This window comes from Larus michahellis, chromosome 7 (assembly GCF_964199755.1).
Source record: "Larus michahellis chromosome 7, bLarMic1.1, whole genome shotgun sequence".
Classification (NCBI taxonomy): Eukaryota; Metazoa; Chordata; class Aves; order Charadriiformes; family Laridae; genus Larus; species Larus michahellis.
The window spans coordinates 18,003,173-18,010,071 of NC_133902.1; positions in this window are offsets into that span (position 1 = coordinate 18,003,173).

Below are 6,899 nucleotides of genomic sequence, written 5' to 3' on the forward strand. Positions count from 1 at the left end.
AAATACCTCTCACAAAAGCTGCCCTGTGTGCGAGCGGAGGAACTCCATCTAGTGACGTTAAAAAAGGGGAAAAAAAATAAAAAAAGCCCACAAAACCTTTTTCACACACATGTAGTCGTGTACCTCTTATCTTACTGCCAGTCTGTTGAAGGTATCAGCACAGCTAAACAGCACACACTTACCATATGGGACGCTAAAAATGCTGCTGGGGAAGCAATTTCAGTCCCTGCTCTGAATTCTGCCAGTGCAAAAAATGTCCCCTTTGTCACGGTGGTGAATGAATTTTCTTGTTCCCCTTTCTCCTTGGATTTATGTTAACCCTGGGTTTCAGCCGAGTTTGATCTCACTTTATTGTATTGCAAACAGTAGTCAATAGCTCTTCAGCTTGAAATTGCCTGGATTTATTTTCAGGTCAAGTCAACTCTCCTTGACCCAAGTCTGAACCAAAATACGTTCCCAGAAGATTCCCTCACAGGATATCGCATCCAAAGACAGAGTGACATTGTAATGAGTCAAGGTTTCAGCTCAGCACAACGGGAGTCCCTGTTGGTGTGGGGAAGGCAACCGAGCCATCCTTCTTAAATCAGAGACGGGCCCTCTCCTGGGGCAACTCACAGCAGATTTTGTCACGCACCGGTCACTCCTCCTCATTGACCAATGTCATCGATTGCATTCCTGGTGTTTGCGGCCTAAGGGGAAGCTGGTCTCAGCTCCTTACGTACGTGTTTGCATGGCTCTAACATGCGCGTGTGGAATTTGGTGTGCAGGCTTTAAGCAATTCATACTGCATTCATACTCTTTTTTTAAATTTTTTTGAAGGAAAAGTGGAATGTCTTGTGGGGACTGCCTGGCACAGAGGCAGAACCAACTGATATTGCATCACGAAGTAAAACCACTGCTTTGAAGACTTGGGACAAAAATGGAATGAACTCATGAATTTATCCTGGATGATAAATCTTCCTTCAAAAGAAGGCAGCCTTATGTTTAGTACAAAAGACTGTTTATTTCTTCTGTGGAAAAAAAAGAAGTAGTGTAATCGGATAGGATTAACTTTCCAGGGGCCCTGGACAGAAGCTAAAGCACAGGCTGCCTCCTTCTTGTGCTAGCATTGGATAATTTGAGTAGTCTAAGACCTCTCTGGCTTCCTACAGTATTGGGCCGTGAGCTGCCGCCAACGTGCCTTGCACCTAAAGCCAATGTTAAGGACCCCAGCAACAAGGGTTTCTACAGAAACTAAAATTGTCCAAGCGTTTGGCTAGTATAAACTGCTTGTCTCAACTGGGAACCTGGCCCAGGTATGGAGAAAAACACAGCCTTATTAGTGTTTTTTATCTCAAGCAGGTAGTTGAATACATTTCTGGCAAATACGTAAATAACGTACAACTGACTTAATGTTGCATTAAGAATCTCTGTGGTTTGTGTGCGCTGACTTTGTTGTTTTGACTGTTCATGGTTAATGTTGCATCAGCCCTTTTTATTTCATCTAGCCCTTTAATTACCTTGGAACACTTCTGTGTGCACTTTTGTCGTTGGGAGCAATGATGCTTCAAATTTCACACCTCATTGGAATGGATGGGAAAGTTTTCAGGGAGATAGCTGGGCTGGCAAAAAGGAAGGAGAAAAGTGAGAAGTCCAGCCGATGTTTGCATGTGTGTACTTTCTTGTGCAAAGTGTCCTGTGTGATTCAGGTGATAAGCAAATCCCGTCTTTTCTGGTGGGCCAAGTTGAGTTATCTGTGCCTGAGCTGGTTAAGAGCGCGACATGTTCAAACTGGTGTGAATTGTATTACGGCGCAACAGCTGCTCAGCAGTCGCTGTTATCTTGTGCGGTAAACTTAAGGTGTCTTCTCCCCTTCTTCCTCTGGAATAAGCTATTTTGGACGGTGAGTTATCACAGAGGAAAGACGTGGTCATGAACGGTTACTGTACAGTAGCTGGTATGTTTGCTGAAGATCTTCCCATAGCAGAACAGCATTGCTGGGGATAGCTGGGTTTGTGCTTATGGTGCTATGTGAAGTTGATCTGAGCTCAGGTCTGCATGTGGTTTTGTCTGTGATCTACAGCCTCCTCATGAGGGGAGATACGCTCCAGGAGACAGCGGGGCTCATTGGGGACTTGTGCATGGGGATGAGCGTGTGGAGAACATGCAAGTGGGCGGGAGTCCCATCCCAGTGTCCTCCATGCCTGGAGCCAAGCTGGAGGAGATGCAAACCTACATCACCCGTGGGGCTGCGCTGACCACCATGCAAAAGGTATGGATGGAGAAAGTATGGAAGGATTTGCCCATTTCAAAGGAATACAAGATTTGTGGGGTCCGGAGAGAGGTGGGAAGCCAAAGGTGCAGTATGACCACAGCTGTGAAAGGGGGCTGTGAGACCAATCCCACCCCAGCATTGTGTGGAAGCTGTCTGTTGTGAGGAGACCTCGTCCATATGCTGTGGCTGGCTGTGTGCAGGGTGCTCCTCAAACGTCTGTCAGATATGGTCCCTCAAGGGAGGAGGGTGTTTGTTGGCCTCGATCTGATTGCAATTTAGGCAAGAGATAGGTGTCAGTCTGCTGCAGGTGCTTCTGGGCATGTTCCACAGTAGGACTGGAGCCTCCTGGAGAACAGGGACCGAGCACGTAGGGAGTCTAGTCTGGTGTCGTGACACCAGGACAATTGGGCAGCAGCCAAAGGAGGGCTTTGGTGAGCCTGTGTTTTGCAGCTGGATGTCCAGTGTCTGGCTGGCCTGACAGCCAGGAGAGCTCAGCAATTCCCACTGCTGAGCCAGAAGCAATCCAGGAGGAGATGGCCAGGTAGCTCCCAACTAATGAACTTCAGACTGAATGCAGCTGTAATGTCTTTGTCTTCTCACCTACTGTTGGTGTTTGCTAGCGGGCAAACAGCAAGTGTTCACAACGGACCCAGCAAAGAATTACCCTTTGTGTTCATTTACTTAACATTTGCAAGGAGCTGCAGCTAAATGGAGGTGACCTTGGTTCTCAGCTCCCAAGCATGGGCTTAGCTCCAACAACTCCAGTCAAGCCACGCTGACTTTCAGCAGCTGGGACTTGGGCCCTGCTTTTAATGTCCCTTACTCAGTGCTCATGCAGTCAGTGTTCCTTGCCAAGATTATATTTGCTTTCCTTCCTAAAGGACTGCTCTAAATATCATACTTTAAAACAATATGTCTTTTTCCCCCACAGAGAACAATATGATATGCCACCGTTGAATTAATATGTCCATGAAAAGTGAATATAATCTCCCCAGTAGATCCCCTTTCCAAAAGATTTATGATTTAATGAATTTTTTATTTCTTACCGGCGTGTAGTATTTAGTCGTTTTACACCTAGCAGGACTCTTTCCCATGAAAGCAAGTGAAGGCTGGGGGGGGATGGTGGGATCCCATCATCCTAATTCAAAATTCCTTCTTCCTTCTCCTGTCCCCGGTGTGCCACTTGTAACGCTTGCTGCTGATGCAAAGTTAGAGCCCAGCTTTCCGTAGCATGGCTTCTGTCAAAACCTACCCCCCCGACGCATTAATGTCACCTTGCTAATTCGAGACAGCGCTGTGCGGAGAGAAGTTTATGAGGAGTGTTTATGCCTCTGACCATTATGTTCAATGCCTCTGAAGAATCTTCGCTGCTGGCTGCTTAGTTGCTCCAGGCAGGATTTCTGGCTCAGGGTCCTATTTTATCTTCCTTGTGGTCACACTCCAGCACGCTCTCAAATAAACGGCAATAATGCCTATGACAGTAGAATATGAAGCCGCAAATAACATCCATAGGTAACACCTTTATTTAGTGGAAGGGTAAGATGGAAATGAACTGTGAAGGAGAAAGCCATCTTCAATAATTATTAGCTACATGGGTAATATTCCTAATTACACCACCAATTGATTTCTCCTAAAAGCTCTCGTCGCCTTGAAAATGGTAAATTGATTGCTCTGCCAGCCCTCTCCTCAGCGGATCCTGCTGGGATGCGTGCCATACTGGTGCTTGGCTTTTGGGAAGCTCGCTGGGGACAATGGCTGTGGTCCCCACCGGGACTGACAGAAAGCGTGCTGCTGGGGGGCTGGACGGGAACTTTAACCTCTCTCCTGCTGTGTCTTTGGGGGGAAAAAGACAAAGAATGGTTAAAATCCTGGGTGGCCCAGTTGGTGGAGACCCACGTGAAGCGCTGTGTGCTTTGCGTTGTCTCTCTGAATCAGCACTGTTCACCATCACTTGTCAGGAGGTGAACGCTGACGGCAGCGTCCCCGGGCTGGACAGTCTGCCTGGAAAACACAGATCTCTACCGGCAGGTTTTCACCAGGCTTTCAGCTTTCAGGCTTCAAACCACAGATGCCGGAGGCCTGTGACATCCCAAGGAGCTCAGCTTTTCTGCACTAAAATCTTCCTTTTAAATTTGGTCCTTATTGTTGTGGTGGTAAAGTTGAAAATACAGCTTTGGAGCTCCATAGACGGAAAACAGGCCAAAGGGGGCTTTCTGAAAAATAAAGAAGTAAATAACAAAATATCTCATGAACCTTTAAACTAAACAGGTGGGTGGTACAGAGGAGAAAAGGATGTCCTGCACTGCGATTTCTCTTTTATTGCTTGGTTTAGTGGCTTAGGCTGGGCTAGGGGAAGTGTCAGCCTTGCCCTAGGATGGGTTGTGGTCACCCTGATAGCCTTTGCCAGCACATCTCTTCCTTTGCTCTCCGGTTTTAAGAGGTCAGCCTCCTTCTGCCAGCGTTTCCCTAGCTGTAAAACAGGGTAACGCCGTGTGCGAGCACGGCATCCCAGGGCGGGCTCAGCATCCCACCCGGCGCTGCTCCCATGCCCCTCACCTTGGCTTTCCCACCCTCTCAAGCTATGGCAGCTCCTGCAGGTCAGGGCACCTCTGGCTCGCTCTGTCCTTCTGCAGAGGAGGACATTGGTCTCCTTGGAGCTGCCTACGAGTATGAGTGCCTTTCCCGTGCTGCTGCAAGCAGGAGTAGTGCCTTTCCACGGTGCAGGAGCGAGGAGGGTACTTCTCCTTGCTCTCTTGCCCTTGGTTTTTCCTCATCTTGTGTCTCTTCCGAACCAGACAGGACGGAGCTGGACAGAAGACCAGCCCTGTGGCTTTCCTGACGGCTGCCGGGGGCTGCTTACGCGGCTTACGGCATGGCTTGGCATTACATGACTTGATTGTTTTCTGTTGGTAGGGGAAGTGAAGCTGGGCAGGACCGCTGTTGCTGCCTGCTGGAAATTTCACTGCTTGTTTCCTTTCTGCCTGCGATTTCAGAGGTGACTCCTGATGTAGTCATCTATTTATTCCTTTTGTTAGTCCGGTGGCTTGTTCCTCCATCCATCATCCAACATATGCGGCGAGGAACGTGACCGGGAGAGGACAGAGAACTAGCTGTCTTGGAAGAGGGAGGAAACGAGCGCTGCCTTTTCGTCCAGCAGCCCGCTGGCGCTGGCTCCCAGGACTGCAGGAAGCTCTTTTTTACCTTGGTGTACACTTCACGGATCACAGCCTGATTTCCTTCAGGGCTCTCCCTGGCTTCATCATCTCGATGTGGGTGTTTGCGCTCCTGGCCGGCGCGTCGTTCTCCGCCTGCGCGTGAGGCTGTTGCTTTTGGACACCCGCGCGGTGATGCTGCTCCTGCCTGGCTCTTGCTGCTTGCAAATTGCAAATCCTCTCTTGTGCAATGGAGAAATGTTTCCCTTTGTCCCTTTTTGATATTTGCTGCGGTATTGAAATGCTCCCCCACCCAACGCATATATGCACTTTGCCTTATTGGCTTTCCCTCTCACCACTCCCCCCAAAAAAACTTTCTAGCATTTAAAGCTGTGAACTTGCCTTTTTTTTTTTTTCTTTAATTGACTTGAGTTGACAGGGCTGGGTGTTAGCTTCCATCTGCCTCCCAGTTGGAAAGGAAAGCCTTAAGAGAAAACAAGGATGCTTTCAGCCCATGTTGCTGATGCCAGCAGGGAGAGGCTGCGGGGACTGTGAGAAATTCCCTATTCCCCCCTGCCCCGCCCCTGTTAGTAAAAACCTGTGCTGTTGGGAGAAAAAAAAATAAATATATTGCTGTAGTTTGGGCAGTGAAACAAAATATAAATGCAAAACAATTGGATAAGCAGTTAAAACAATAATCTGTCTCAGTGCTGCGTTTTGCTCAACACGCTGTGCCTGCCCCTCCTGCCGTACCTATCTCCGCGGGTCAGAGCTCGCCCTTAGGTGTGTTTATCTGCCGCGCTGAGCATGTGGAGCTGTGACCTTGCGAGGGGCCTCCCGTGGTCTGGGGGAAGCAGAGGCTCGTCATGGAAGCACCCCAAGAAAAACCCAGCGAGGCCAATCCGGTGCCCCGTGAAGGTGAGCGGTCTCTCCCCGGCACGTTGCCACAGACTCCTCTGTAGCAGCGCAAAGAGCTGCGGAGCTTTGCTTTCCCCTTTTTATTTCCTAAATAACTGGAGACGACTCATTTTCAATGAGCAATGGATCGCCCTGCCTGGGGAGCTGCATCTACAAGGAGTTTCTAGTTGCTGGACTGTCTGAAGATCATAGAATGGTTTGGATTGGAAGGGACCTTAAAGATCACCTAGTTCCAACCCCCCTGCCCTGGGCAGGGACACCTCCCACCAGACCAGGTTGCTCCAAGCCCCATCCAACCTGGCCTTGAACCCCTCCAGGGATGGGGCAGCCACAGCTTCTCTGGGCAACCTGTTCCAATCACATCTCTTGGGACACCTGCTTGGACTGGCAGCAGATGCCAACTAATCATGGCAAGTAGGTAGCATCTCCACCTTCTGCTGATCTTATCTGGGGTGCCCAGCTTCTCCCCAGTTCTGCTTGCTGCGTTTTAGGGAGGTGATTTCATATCGTGCAGGTTTTTTTTCAAGACTGTGTTGTTTTGCTTACCGCCTGAGCGTTTCATCCATGAACGCCGA